Source organism: Equus caballus, chromosome 6, assembly GCF_041296265.1.
Source record: "Equus caballus isolate H_3958 breed thoroughbred chromosome 6, TB-T2T, whole genome shotgun sequence".
Taxonomy (NCBI): Eukaryota; Metazoa; Chordata; class Mammalia; order Perissodactyla; family Equidae; genus Equus; species Equus caballus.
This window is the reverse complement of record NC_091689.1, coordinates 37,923,736-37,939,506: the sequence shown is the minus strand read 5'-3', so window position 1 is coordinate 37,939,506 and position 15,771 is coordinate 37,923,736. Positions and strand designations below refer to the sequence as shown.

The 15,771-nt window shown below is 37.5% G+C and overlaps 2 pseudogenes; both read left to right on the top strand.

The window, feature by feature from the left end:
* The first annotated feature begins 260 nt into the window (after positions 1–260).
* On the top strand, positions 261–1,159 carry LOC138924536 (olfactory receptor 4C6-like; annotated as a pseudogene).
* A 12,107-nt stretch (positions 1,160–13,266) lies between these two features.
* LOC138924897 (olfactory receptor 4C15-like) lies at positions 13,267–14,197 on the top strand (annotated as a pseudogene).
* The last annotated feature ends 1,574 nt before the right edge of the window (positions 14,198–15,771 follow it).

Here is a 15,771-nt window from a genome sequence, read left to right as displayed (position 1 = left end):
ACCTAGCACTGCTGGTCGAGGCACCCTGTGGCGATATCCCACATAACAGAGGAAGATCAGCACAGATGTTAGCTCTGCTACAATCTTCCTCAAACAAAAAGAGGATATTAGCTCAGGGCCAATCTTACTCACACAAACAAAAAAGAGGTGTGACAAAGAGTGCAAAAATGTGCAATACACTCAGTGACTACTAATTAAAGATATGATCCTTTTGTAGATTTTCAAGCTCAGAGCAATGTGCTTGTATAAGCCCACAATACATGGAGAATCCTAATAATGTGACAGAATTCATTCTTTTGCACATTACAAAGAATCCAGAGCTGCAGAATATACTCTGTTGTGCTTCTCATCATGTGCATGTCCACAGTTTTGGAAAACCTATACATTTTGGTCACCATGGTCACAAGTCAGAGTCTGAGATCACCTATGAATTTTTCCTTACTTCCTTGTCCCTCATGGATGCCACCTCCTCTTCTGTCATTGCCCCCAAAATGATTGTAGACTCCTTCTCTGAGGGCACTACCATCTCTCTCAAAGGCTGCATGGCCCAGCTCTTTGCAGAGCATTTCTTTGGTGGTGTGGGGATCACCCTTCTCATTGTGATGGCCTGTGACCACTGTCTGGCCATCTGTAGGCCCCTGCACTACATGACCATCATTAGCTCTCGGGTCTGCTGCCTGCTCCTGGGAGGGGCCTTGGTAGGATGATCCATGCACAGAGAGATACAGCTTTTCTTCATGTACCAAATAAATTCTGTGGCTTCAATATCATTGATCACTTTATGTGGGATTTGTTTCCATTATTGAAATGGGCCTGCATAAACATCCACATCCTATGCCTCTTAGTCATCCTCAACAGTGGGGTGATGTGTGTGACCATCTTCCTTGTCCTCATCACATCCTATGTGGTGGTCCTCTGTCCCCTGGATTCTTGCAGTTCTAAATGGTGGCATAAAGTTCTCTCCACCTGTGGCTCCCACCTTACAGTGGTTGCCTTGTTCTTTGTGTTGTGCATTGTCATGTACATGAGGCCTGTGGCCCCTTAGCCCATAGAAAAGACAACGGCTGAGTCCATTTCCATCATCATGCCTGAGTTAAATCCTTTGATCTATACCTTGAGGAACACAGAGATGAAAAACTCCATGAGAAACTGTGGATAAAACTAGGGACCCTGGGCAGTTACTAGCTTATATGCTGAGGACAAAGCTTTCCAACAAGGGCAATGAGGTCTTACTCTCCACATTCATTCAACCCATTGGGCACACAGCTGCCAGGGGCACGTTTTAAGCATGCAAATCAGGTTAAGATACAACAGTCAGGTGGCTGCCCACCTCTCCAGTGCATTTTGTACTCCATCTTTTTCTCACAAGGCTCTAGCCACTCTCTCTCTCTTTAAACTGTCTTTTGAATAATTCAAGACTTTCCCAGCTTTTATTCTTTCTCTGATCACTGCTGGAATTCTCTTTCCCAGAGATTTTGCTTGGCTGGCTCCACTTCAACTTTTCCATTTTCAGATGAACTCCCACCTCCTTAGACATGTCCTTCCTCTTGACTCTTTCTAATCATCCCCTCAGTTATTCTCTAGTCCTTCAAACAGTTATATCTGTAATATCAATGATCACAAAACGTACTTTAATAAATTATTTCTTGACTTTTATTTTGTCTGTTTTCCCTAAAAGATTGTAATTCCTGTAAGGGCAAAGATTGCATTTATTCACGCATGCTGTTGGTAGAACACTGCCAGTGACCTAGTAGGCGCTTATAAATATTGTTGAATGAATATAAGTTTAAAAGAGACTTTTTTTATATTTGCAATTTCATAGGTTGGGTAAGAAGGTAAGGGAGAATAAACAGATAGAAACAATTTAGGAGGTAAAATTTTCCCAGTTTGTCTGCTGTCAAAATTCTACTTGGAAGCAAGTACAATCTCAGATAAGTAATTTGCTATTTAATATGGAGGCCGCCATTTTACCAAAATTCTCCACTATCTTTTTTATCCTTTTGTGAAGCAGAATAAGAATTTATCATGCTGAAGTCAAGGATCTTTAGAAGCTGGTGTCTATATCTTGACATTATATATTCTTTATAAAAAAAGAGCAACTCTATAGATCCATTTTTTTTAACTGTGGGAGAATGGTTCTCGCTGTTACATTATGGATATGGATTTCTAAATCCAAAGGGTATTTACTTCCTCCCAGATCCATGATTCTTGCTGTTACATTATAGATTTTACTTTCTGAATCCAAAGGATATTTATTTTCTCCCCTATCCTTTTGTTGCTGTCACTAGAGAGACACTAATGCCTTTTTAACTGCCTCCCTTGACTAGGTATATGGGAAGCGTAAGGTCATAGAATGATTCAGCATTCTGTTATGGTTTTCTTGTTTTTAAAAATATGATATATATTACGGCAATAGTTAAAATATTAGTTACAGTATTTCAAACAAACTCTTTAAATCAATATTTTTGTTTATTTATTTACTTACAGGGAAAGATTCACCCTGACCTAACATCTGTTGCCAGTATTCCTCTTTTTGTTTTCCTCTCCAGAGTCCCCGTGTATGGTTGCATATCCTAGTTGTAAATTGTTCTAGTTCTTCTATGTGGGCCACCACCACAGCAGGGCAGCTGACAGAGGGATAGTGTGGTTCGATAACTGGGAAACAAACCTGGGCTGCTGAAGTGGTGAGCACTGAATGTTAACCACGAGGCCATCAGGGCTGGCTCCAATATCTTTGCTTTTAAATGAAAACTGTATATGTGACATATAAATCTAGCATTAACTACCACCAGCTGTTTTCATTAATATGAGGATCATTTACTCATTGAAAGATATTTGCTGAGTTTTACAAAGTGTCAGATACTCTTCTAGGATCTGGGTATACAGTGATGACTAAGAAAATAAGTTTCCCTTTGTCCTGTAGCTTAAATTCTAATGCAGAAGATAAACAATATATACAAATGAAAATAAAGTCATAGAGGATAACTGATTCTCAGAAAATTGTAATAGAGGGGTGCATGTGTGACAAGGTAACTCTAGTTAGGTGACATGGAGGCTTTTCTGAGAAATGATTTCTGAATGATGAAATAGAATGATCCTTAAGCATATCAATAGAAAGAAGATCTAAGGCAAAAGAGAAAAGCTTGTGCAGAAACACTAAGGTAGGATGTAGTCTCAAGTGAAGAAGGCCAGGGTAATCAGTGCACGGTGGACTGGGGCAACGCAGTCCAAGTAGAGATGTGGAAGATAGGCAGGGTCTTGGTCAGGGAACGCTATATTTTTAAACACTCAAGTTCCAAAAGAACATGGAAATCAAAATGACTCTATTAATATAACAATTAGAAATCAAATCCTTCATGAGCTTTTAGATGACAGAGCAATTTGGCATCAAAATCCCTGACAACTTCCATTTAACTTTTGCTATGTTGATATTAGTAGAACACAATGTTTACTGCCTGCTTACAGTAATTTATAATTAAATTCCTGAATTCATGCCACAATTCTTCACCCTCCCTCATGTCAAAGAAGAAGAAAACATCTACGACAGTGTAATAACATTGATCTCTGTAAGAAGTTTCTAATGATTATTTTGTATTTTAATTATAGAGTTAAAGAACTAGAAGGATCATAATGAGATCCCTAAACTTAAATATTTGTAATATTTTGGGTAACTTTCCTAGTGTCATAGCAGGTCCAGAACCTACATCTTCCATTGCAAAAGGAAGAGCTGTTCTGACCATCCATGGTGAAATTATAACCTGTCAGCTAGATTCCACAAATTTCTCCTGTGGCAAGAACCTCAGTTCTAGTAGGGCTGTGTGTCAAGCAAATGGCTTTCACAGGTTGGTGCATTATTCTTTTGTACTCTTGTACTAAGTTGATTCCTAGAATGGTGTTTACGTGATGATTTTGGGAGACACTGAACAAGATCAAGACATGGGCTGTAAATGGCCCCGTGCTGACCCTTGGCTTGGGCCAGGGGTGTAGGCCATTCTCAGCTCACATTTATGCATGGTCTGACTGCAGTGCAAAATGTATAGCACTGACGATGGTGGAGGTGGTGGCAGGCATTCTATATTCTGTCTTCCCTCCTGCTAACACCCAAGGAAGTCACTAGAGCCCTTCCACAGGCTCTGTGCCACGTGCCAGACAGTTCCTCAGAGGTGAATATACTTATCTCCTTCAAGGTCTTTTAAAACCTTTGCTCCTCAATCCCAACTGGCCCTTCTGATTAATGCTGTCTCTTGCCTCCCCTGGATGTGGTAGCATTGTACTCTCCGGTCTTAAACCACATGTAATGAGGGGCCTAACTTGCATGAACAGGACCACTTTTCTTTGTCTGGGCTCAGGTCTTTCATCTCTTCTCCCAGCTGGTGGTGGTGTGTGGAAGGCAGGGCTGTGGGACATCACATTCCTGAAATGCCTTTATTATGGCCTAAAGAGCTCATGGGTAGACATGATTGGAAGGTAACTAGTTTTAAACTTATAGTACAAAATTCCAATCAATTTAATGTGACTGGGAAATGAATTATTGTCCACATCTTCCTGCAAACTCTGCTCATCAGATTTGTATTTGCACTCATTATCAAGGAAACGTTGAGAGAAATTGGAAGACAGTATTCACAGACAGTCTAATAAATGATGCAGCATCATTAGTTATGATGTAAAACAACATTAAATAGATGGTATCAAAGAACATTAGAGGCATTTTTCCAACATAGAAAGGTTCTGAGTTGAACAAGAAGAGATGGATTCTGGACCTGGACAGGAAGAGAGATGCTTGGACACCGGGAAGAACCTTTCTGTGCTCTGACTGGACAATAAACAAATATGTAAGTACCTGCTCTCTACCTGTGATCCTAAACCTCCACTAATAAAGCACTATATCTTACACTGAGTCGTGAATTTTGTAATATACTCTTTAGTCACATTGTTTATAATTATTAATTCTTTTTACATCAAACTATTTGTATAATTAGAGATCCTGTAAAAAATATTTGGGTGGTTCTGCACACCGTAGGGAGAGGAACTGCTTTTAGAGATATCAATTTTGTGATGAATTAATAACACCTTCCCCCAATGACAAAGCATATTTTCATGGAAATTGATAAACTAGTTCTAAAGTTTATATGGATGTGTGCCTGAGTTTCAATAGAGTTGGTAATATAAACAAAGTGAGAAGAACAGAGATAGGTGATTGTATCTACTAGATGTCAGAACATAACATAAAGCTCTGGTTTGTAAATATTTTGTTATATGCCCAGGAATAAAGAATCCTAAAGAATGGAAAAAATGGCCTAGAAATAGAAGCATCTATCTTTAGAGATATAGTATAAATTTTATAATTTGATAAATGATGAAGGTGAAATTTTAAATCTGTGGAGAAGAATGGATTATTGGATAAATTCCAGAAGTACAAATTGCTATTTATTTCCCTCGTGCTCATCCCCCCATTTCACACATTTCTTTGTGCCTGTCTCTCTCTCTGTCCTTCTCTCTCTTTTCTGATTTGTAAACTTTTTTGAATTCGCCCAACTTTTGCACCAATAACGTGCTTGTTGTATTATTTGTTGCACTCCATCTTCACACTATTATTTTAGTGTTATCCCTCTCACTTCCTCTAATGGAAGCAAACAATAAAGGATTAAGCAAAGCAGGGCATGGAATAAAGTACAAGATGGTAAGTGTGGTCTAATGTAGGAACCAGGGTTCCAGGACTCATTCCTGGAGTCCTGCTGTTGAGTCATACTTTAATAATAGGATCCCCTCCAGGAATGTGATCCATGTCAGATGGTGTTTCTGGGTCAGGAAACCATCTAAAATTTCAATAGAAAACCGAAAATAATCCTCCACCGCCCCCCAAAAGAAAATAACACTTATCCTTTAATACCATAGGCAATTGAAGTGAAGGTGCTTTGGGCCTTTACTTTCTGATGAGTCACTTCACTTCTGCTTCTTTCTGTGAGGGGTGATAGACATAAAAATAGGTTGGATGCAAGAGTGTATAGACCAACAGATTCCTCGGTATGGATCCTCTCTGAAGGGACCTTATGAGCTTACATTCAAGTTTTCGCTCATGCTTCTATCCCATTGCCACATTCCATCACAGAGATCTGACATTCCTTGTTTTCAAAAGAAGAAAAAGTAAAATATCCTTTATAATGAGAAATTGTGCTTTTGGTTTTAAAGTCATGGCATATCAAGATCAGGTACTGATAGGAAAAAAGAACATTTTAGATTAATCTGTACATCTTTGTACACTTATAAATAAAATTTGTTATTCATTAACAAGCACTTATTGCTGCTCTAGTCCCAAAAAATTCCATGTCCTTATGGATTGATGCTGTGCCTGATTCCAGCACTAGGCTCTTGCATTTAAGGCATTTACCCAAAACCTGCCCAGAGACACTACTTTCCATCTGAGTACCCACAGTGTTCTTCTCCTGAATATGAAGGAAAATGAAAGCATCTTCAAATAGAAACCCAGGAGCAGTTAAAAAGGAGAAAAACTTAGAAAAACCTCTAATTGGTTGGGGACAAACACTTGAGTAAGTCAAACCACAGATAACTGTGTCTTGGAAAGTCATACTGATGGGAAATTTCCAAATCCTGAGGGGGAACTGAGAGGCAATTCTGCAGGCTCATGACCTCTCAGAGAAACCTCTTTAAATTCCAGTTGGAAATCAAGGAGGAAACTCTTGCTTCTTTATTTTTTTCTCCATAAGACTGTGTTGGAGACAGTACTTGAGAAGGAGTGGGCAACGTTCTCTACCTCATCTGCCAGAGATCCTCTTCCTCTCTCCTTTAGATGTAGAAATAAGAGTTGGAAATGTATGTCACGCTTTGGCCAGCCACTGAATGCACTCTTCTCCCTTAAGAATAGAAGATTGCTGTCACCAGAATTTTCAAGGAACCAACACATGGTGAGATTTGTAACTCACATTTCTGCATTTGCAGAGAGGATTTTAAATTGTGATATTGTACATACAATTATGGGTGTTGTGGTGTGGGCTCTCAAGTTTAATACAACGCATGGGTCTATCACTTAACTGTGTATACCTGAGCTAGTACATAACATTTCTGGCCTCATAATCTTCATTTTTAATGGGAATTATAATATTATCAAGTTCAAAGGATTTGGAAACTTAAATCAATACATATAGAGTCAATAGGACAGAACTTGACACATAATATGTGCTCAATGAATAAGAGCTATTAGAATGTAAACTTTTTTGGAGGAGTTAGGAGTCCCTATTATTTCAAGTCTAATTAAATTAGACCTATCTTCAGTTTTTCATCTCCGAGTTAAATCTAAATAACTATGAAATGCAATGGGTACACATTTTTGTCTTCGCTCTCCAATAGCATTTCATTTATTCTTTCTATATATATTCTAACTTATCATTCATCCTCTAATGCTGTACCCTTCCTGATGTTTTATATTAAAAAGTGGGATTTTTTGAAGCTGTATACAGAATACTGAGATAGGAGCATGGTAATTCAAGTGCTGTTTACCTTTACAGAGCTATTGATATATAGTATAGCAGTTAATATTCCCACAACAAAGCCCCAACAAATGGCACAGGGAAGGACATTCAAGGTAAGAAAGAGTGACTTAAGTCACAGACCAGAGTCTTCTAATTTTATTTTATTTTATTTATTTATTTTTTAAAGATTGGCACCTGCGCTAACAACTGTTGCCAATCTTTTTTTTTTTTTTTTTTGCTGCTTTATTTCCCACTCCCTCCCCCGGTACATAGTTGTATATCTTAGTTACAGGTCCTTCTAGTTGTGGGATGTGGGACGCCACCTCAACGTGGCCTGATGAACGGTGCCATGTCCGCGCCCAGGATTCGAACCCTGGGTGGCTGCAGCGGAGCGCACAGACTTAACCACTCGGCCACAGAGTCGGCCCTGAGTCTGTAATTTTAAATGCTGGTTAAAGTCAACTTAATTTTCTCTGAGTATATTTGATGTCATAGATGGTCTTAGATATCTACATCAGAATTGTTCAGAATATTTGAACGGCCAAAATTGTGGCCTGGTTTAGTGCTGGTTGTTGGGGCTTTACCTCTCTCTTAAGATGAGCTGAATAGTTAGGAGGACAGGCAAGAGAAGGTCAGGCATCTATCAGGAGTGACACAAGTGGAAACAGAGAAAGGTTATTTTTTCCCCCAATTACAGAAATAGTAAGAGTATAAAACTTAAGATATTTAGGGATATCAGCAAGTAATATTGAGGGGAGTGAAGAAGATGTGAAAACTGAAGAGAACATATTTTCCAGATTGTCATGGAAATAAACATGTTTAACTAGATAGACAAAGAAAAAAACTCTTTTATTGCACAGGTAAATAATAATCCTAGATCTAAAATATAGTACACTGAATAACTTGACAAGGAGAGTAATTAAGAATGGCATTTTAGGGCTGGCCCCTGGCAGAGTGGTTAAATTCATGTGCTGCACTTCAGTGGCCCAGGGTTTTGCTGGTTCAGATCCTGGGCATGGACCTGACTCCACTCATCCAGCCATGCTGAGCGGCATCCCACACAGCAGAACTAGAAGGACCTACAACTTCAATGTACAGCTATGTACTGGGGGGCTTTGGGGAGAAGAAGAGAAATAGACTGACAACAGGTGGCTCAGGGCCAATCTTAAAAAAAAAAAGTAAGACCAAAACCCCAAAATGGCTGATTTATATATTAAAAAATGAGATTTTAATGTATTCTTTTAATTTGTAATAAATATATTTATTTATGAAACTATATGCAGATGTGACTGTTATGTGGAGATAGGTACATATAAATGCATCTAAAATTTACTGCTTGAAATATAACTACAAAACACTAGTTAATAATCTTACAACTAATTCCTCATATAAGTTTGAACGTTATACATACTTCAAAGTTGAAATTTCTATTATTTTCAAAAGGATAGATACTAGAATTACTTTGTTACCAAAATGAATAGGAAGGAAATAGTGGACATTGTGGATATTAGGGAGACAAAATTCCCAAGGTCACAGCCCCACAGGATGGCCCAGAGCCCATAGTTCAGGCTGTGAGGGGTCCTGAGCAATCTTTGCTGCAGCTTCAGCATATTAAAGAGTAAGATATCAAGAGAGGAAAGACCATGGAATCTTCCAGGAGAAATGTGAACAGAATAAGTTGCTTCCTATAGGAGTATATGCCGTTAAAACTGATCAAAGTGAGAGATGGGAAGGCTGGGTCCATGATACAACTACTTATGGAAGGTTTACAATAGTTTAAAGTTTTAATACAAGATTCTACGTTATGTTAGGATATTAATTCCTCCTATGCAAGTTAATTATACAAGATAGATAATAAAATTATCCTCAAACCCCATCTCCTTTTTCTGATCAGTTCAATACGATGTTGTTGGTTTTAAATGTTAAAAGATTTTAGTGTTAAATCTTGTAATTAGATCAAGGTATGAATTGAAAATAAAGTCTCTACCATTTTCATATGTTCTGTTCTTGATTTTAAAATTATACTAAAATGTTCAAATGGATAAAGTTATCACAATTTTTCTTGTTTTTCTCATTTACCATATTGTAAAAATGCTTTACAATCTATGTCCTCATATTATTAATTAGTATTTTGTTCACAGAACACTGTGCTATTAATTCGTAGTAGTCCAATTCACACAAACACCTTTCTATTATTGAACATTTTAGATATTTCTAAATTTTCACTATTATAAATGACATTTATCATCTTCCATTATGAAACTTACACCTTCTTTCACTTTCAGAACAATTTTCAAGATTGGGATTACTAGTATGACAAGTGTAAACATGTTTATGATTCTGGAAATATTTGCTAAAATGTGTTCCAAAAGAATTACATGCATGAAGTAGTTTCATTGCAATTTTATGATTGATGTAATTAAAAAAACTTGATTTTAAAAATATGTATTCTATTTTTATGATGGATTTAATTTTCTAGCTCACTTCGTGTGTGTAGACACTGTTTAAAAATAATGCTGAAATCAATATTTCAAATTTTCCTTTGGAATTATACATCGCAGAGCATATTCATAACTGTCTTATTGACTCCTACGCCCGGGCAGCTTGGACAAGTGTTACTGTGTCTATCTTGTGGGAGAGAACTCAGAGGCTTAGCAATCTCTTCAATGACACGTGTCTCTTAAGTGATGAAGATGGGATTGCTAGCCTTTTGATAGCAGAAACCGAACAATTATTGTATTATTTTTCATTAAATGTTTATTTTGGACTAATTTAAGGCTAATAGGAAAATTACCAAGATAGTACAGAGAATTCTTGTATACTCTTCCCTTTACTTCCCGTAATATTCTCATCTTACATCACCATGACTGTATTTGGCAAAAGTATATAATGCACATTGATATATTACTCTTAATGAAACACGAGGTTTTATTCATATTTTATTAATTTTCCCACTACTACCCTTTTCCTGTTTTATGGTTCGATCCAGCACAACACATTCCATTTAGGATAATTACCTTTTAAATGACCTAAAGTCATAAATTTGTGATCATAAACTATGAGGACACTGTACTCTCCATTGTCAAAGTTTTAACATTAATTTTGGAAATTTATGTTATCAGAAAAAAGAGAGGGTTGATTTGTTTATATCTAATAAAGATTTTAATTCTGAAATGGTACTATTGTTGGAAATTCTTCAGAAAAGGAAAGTGGAGAGCCTAAGAATTATTTTATTATTAGATTAATGTAGAGCTTTGGTCTTCCTCTCCACCTCGCTACCCAACTTGGCTTTCTTTGTACAATGAAGCTACCTGAAGAAGAAGCAGACACATGTGGGCCTGAGGGCTCCGATACTTTATTCAGGGATTATTAAGGACATTTGCAAGTGTTGCATATTTAAACAACACTGTATCTGCACCGTGACCATAAAATATTTTATATTTGTGAATAAATAAAAGGATCATTAAAAAAAGTACCAACATCAGTCATGGTGGAGCAAGAATTAGTAGTGAAAACGTTGTCATTTCTGCTCTATGTCAATGGCTCTGCGGGCTGTTCTCACCGTCTATAGTCATGTTCTCCTGTGCTTCTAACTACATAAACATTTTTATGAGCATTGCCATATCTGATTCTCGCAAGAACTCTCTCAATACGCATACTTATTTTTACCCAGTTACAGAAGTAGAACCCGAGTCTTTGAGAATTTACGTTACTTTTCCTCGACACCTCAACATAATGTAACTAAGTAGAAGAGCTGGGATTTGAACCTCGGTCTGTATGAGTCTGGAGCTAATGTTCCTACTCATTTCATTTGGTTGTCTTTTCTGCTTTGACCCTAGGATAAGCTAATAACTGCTAGATCATTTATTGTATTCTTTACTTTTTAATAAATGGTTGTTGATTGATTCATGACCTTATGGGGTTTGTTTTATGCTCTTGTTTTCTTTATGGCAGCTTGTAGCTGGATGTGAAGTTTATAGTGCTGGCACTGTTTAAGAATGCCTGCTACCCTGGAAACATAATGGAAATGGTTATTTTAAAGTAAGCAAATAGATAGATGTTAGTACATGCAATTGTATTTTTGTTAGTTTTGTTAACATTGAAAATTGTTTTTGTTAGCTCTAGGTGGCATTTATAAAAATCAACTTATTTTTAATTCTCACAGTAAGCCTCATTATGCTTTCATTCACCTATTTAACAAACAATAATTATATATACATGTACACACACAGACAAGCACTGTCTGGCTGATAAGTTTCTGTTATATACATGTAGGTGAGGACAGAATCGTTCTCTGAAGTTGTGTCTTGCTATGGAAAATGAAGTCAAAAGTTGAAGTAATTATCTGGATGACTCATGGAAAATCTTTCTGTGGGTAAGGTGGCTGGCTTTTTAAGTGAGAGTGTAGTTACCACAATTTGTAAAACCATTTTATCAAAAGTGATATTTTTGCATTTTCCAATTTGATCCTCATCATGATCCTGTGAGATAAGCGGATAGGCTACACATGAACATCCCTACTTTACAATATAGTCATAAATTCAAAACAGATATACTTTGGCAAGTTGTACTTGATCAATTGAGCCACATTGTATACATAATTAGCAAGTAATTAATAAAGCCTCAAGACTGACTATATGTGACACACTGTTTCTATTTCTTACCTGTGTGATTGTTGACAATCTCTCATTCGCTCTTTGACTTTCATTAAGGGGCTGCATTTAAACAGAACAAAGGACTCAGAAGGGTTTAACATCTACAGGTGGATGGAGACTGTAGAAAGGCCAATCCTGCTCTAAAGTTCTTCTTATAAAAGAAGCATCTTTGCTTCTTTCCCTGTTGATCCAGTGGGAGGGACTTGGGTGTCGAAACCAGCCTGTGTTACAATTCCAGATGCAGCATCTATTATTTGTTTGGCCTTATCTCTTTAAGCATGAGTCACCTCCCAGTAAAATAGGGATAATAAGACCTACCATGGGCTGTTTCCCATGCACTAAGCCATGAATAATTGCTTTCCTCATATTATTGAACTTAGTCATAACGATAACACTCTTCGTTAGGTATTGTTATTTTTTTTATAAACCTCTGTTCTTATTTTTAAATGACGAATGAAGGAAAACACCAACTCAACACATGCGTACTTGTTACCTGTTAGTATTGAGCTAGGCACCTTACCATAGAGCTTTCTCTTTTATAAAAAACAAATTAATTAATCTTAAAGTCCCAATTCAGTTCAGACATTTAAAGAAATAATTAGGGGACTTGTCATGATTTTCAACTGCTTCTTTAACTGGGTGTCATTTCTTCTTCTATTTGTAGATATGAGTCTCCTGATCAGGGATAGTGTGCCAGTCATTGTGCTCCGACTCTATGCAATGAAAGGCACCACTACTTAACTGGCAGCCATCCTTTCTTCAGAACTTGGATACGACTTTAGAATCCTCAACAATTCACTCCAGGAAACCACTATTAAGTGATCAGAGTTGGTGGTTGAGATGAAAACTATTTCTCATCTCTTCCACATGCGAATACCTCCATTCCCCCAAACTGAAACTCTGGCTATTTTTAAGTATTTAATAACTTATCGCCGCCTCAATTCTGCCTAACTTCCCAAACCACCTCCCACAATTTTATAATTTTGTTTTCTCAATGAAGACAGAAGCACATAAGATAATTTTTCATATGGATGCCTCCGCTTGTAGATGACTATGATACCATAAACTGGTCTGAAGTAACTTTCTCTTCATTTGTGGTAGCTTTCAACTTTCCCTTGGAAATCATGCAAAACCAAAGCTTTGTAACTGAGTTTGTCCTCCTGGGTCTTTCAAAGAATCCAAATGTTCAGAAAATAGTATTTGTTGTATTTTCATTGGGCTACATTGCAGCTGTTGGGGGCAACTTGCTAATTGTGGTGACTGTCATGATCAGCCCGGCACTCCTGGGCTCCCCTATGTACTTCTTCCTGGATCTCCTATCCTTCCTGGATGTATGTTTTTCCTCTGCCATTGCCCCAGAGATGATTGTGGACTCTCTCTGTGAGAGGAAAACCATCTCCTTTGAGGGCTGCATGACCCAGCTTTTTGCTGAGCATCTTTTTGCTGGGGTGCAGGTCATTGTCCTCACTGCCGTGGCCTATGACCACTATGTGGCTATCTGCAAACCCTTGCATTACTCTTCTGTCATGAACTGGAGGCTCTGTGGCATTTTAATGGGGGTAGCCTAGATAGGGGGCTTCCTGCATTCCATGATACAAATTCTCTTTACGTTCCAGCTGCCCTTCTGTGGCCCCAATGTCATCGATCATTTCATGTGTGACTTGTACCCATTACTGGAGCTTGCCTGCACTGATACTTACATCTTTTGCCTTTTGGTGGCTGCCAACAGAGGGTTTATCTGCATAATAATCTTCTCCTTATTGCTTCTTTCCTATGGTGTCATCTTTCTCTCTCTGAGAACCCATAGTACTGAAGGGCAGAGGAAGGCTCTCTCCACCTGTGGATCTCATACAGCTGTTATGGTTTTGTTCTTTGTCCCATGCATATTTGTGTATGCATGACCTCCAACTGCTTTCTCCGTGGCAATATTTTACACCATGCTAACTCCCTTGCTCAATCCTTTGATTTACACTTTCAGGAATAAGGAAGTGAAAAATGCCATGAGGAATGTGGTACAGAATAATAATGTTTTCCAATGAAAAACAAAATATTTAACTTTGAAAAAATTTTTTAGTCAAGAATAAAAAAGTCAAATTTTCTTATACAAAAACATTATGTGAATAGGTCTTTTTGAAAGGAGGGAATGTAATGAAATAAAAAAAGCACTAACATGAGAGTCAAGAAATAAGGTTTTCATCCGTAAATCACTTATCAACTCTAATTTGGTTACTCAGTATCCTCATATGTAAATTAGAAAGAGCTGAATTTTATGCTTACTTAGAATCCAATAACCAAAAAAGAATGAAAAGAGAAATCAGACTGCTTGCCATTCACTTCATGCTTTAAAAAAAACCTTATGGAAGGAAGAGAAAAATATCTTAGAGATTAGGAACAGACACTCAAACTATTTCAAGTGAAAAGAAGTTTATATTTATGGCACTGATGTCTGTGACTGATGAAAAACAATCGGGACTCAGGAAGGGCAGAGACTGGAGCATTCTCAGAACCTAACTGTAGGTGTACCTGTATCACATGATCCCATCATTTGACATGGTCCGTGACGAACTGCTACAGAATTTGCATCATTTGGTGAATTTCTTGAGAGACAAAACCTGATTGGCCCAGGCTTGCTTATGGATGAGTTTCTCTTGGGTCAGGTGACCACCTCATACCTGTCAGCTATGGGAGAGGAAGAGGAACCAGATTCCATAAGGGAGTCAGCAATGAGCATCTCTTACACAAGTACAATCAAAGGTCACTATTGAGGGAAGCTGTTATGAGTGAAACCAGTACTAAAGCTGCATATACAGTGAGCTGACTTTCCTCCCCTACAGGAGGATCAGAAACCAGAGACATTCGAGTAGAGAGGGTACTACCTTAATTTACTTGGTTATTTGAATTTTCTTGCCTTTGTCTTCTACCTAGGTCAAAATAATTCTATTTGAATAACAGCCAACAAAAAAACATTCAAATTCAGACACATCTTTCATGTCATTCCCATAATTAAGGTTTGTTTGTCTCAGATCGCCAAATGGCCTCTGGAATAAATTATTTACAGAAAACTATTTCGGTCCTCAACACATTAACACTAATAAAATGCTTATTTATTGAGTATTATAGACAAAAATACTAATCATTTTTTTCTTTACTTAATCTTCCATTTCAGACCCAAAGAAGAACATATGATATTAATTTTCTGCCAGAGTATCTGCGTTATTCACTGGAACCCTTATCTTAGTAAGATGCAACTTTAAATGAGCAGAGTTTAAATTAAGGTCCTAATTCATCCTAAAACTAGAGGTGAGACAGAGGTGGGTCAAACTTAAAATAATACAAACCTCAGTTATCATCTCATCCCATTTTGACAGTTTCCATGAATGAATGACTGTAGTCAACTGCCTTCAGTAAAACCCTGGCATTGATTTGACAGAAGATGAAGTCCAGTTAGGTAATCCAGTCATTCAGGGTACAGTGAATTTTAATGAGCCCTCAGGGTCAGTTCACTTCAGAGCTGGAAGGAACATCAAGAGATCATTGACTCAGCTTCTTGCCTTTGGCCAGTTTAATGGTCTGCTTTGAAACTAGCTTCTGCAAAGTGTTTTCACCGGAACTGGGAAGGCTAATTATTC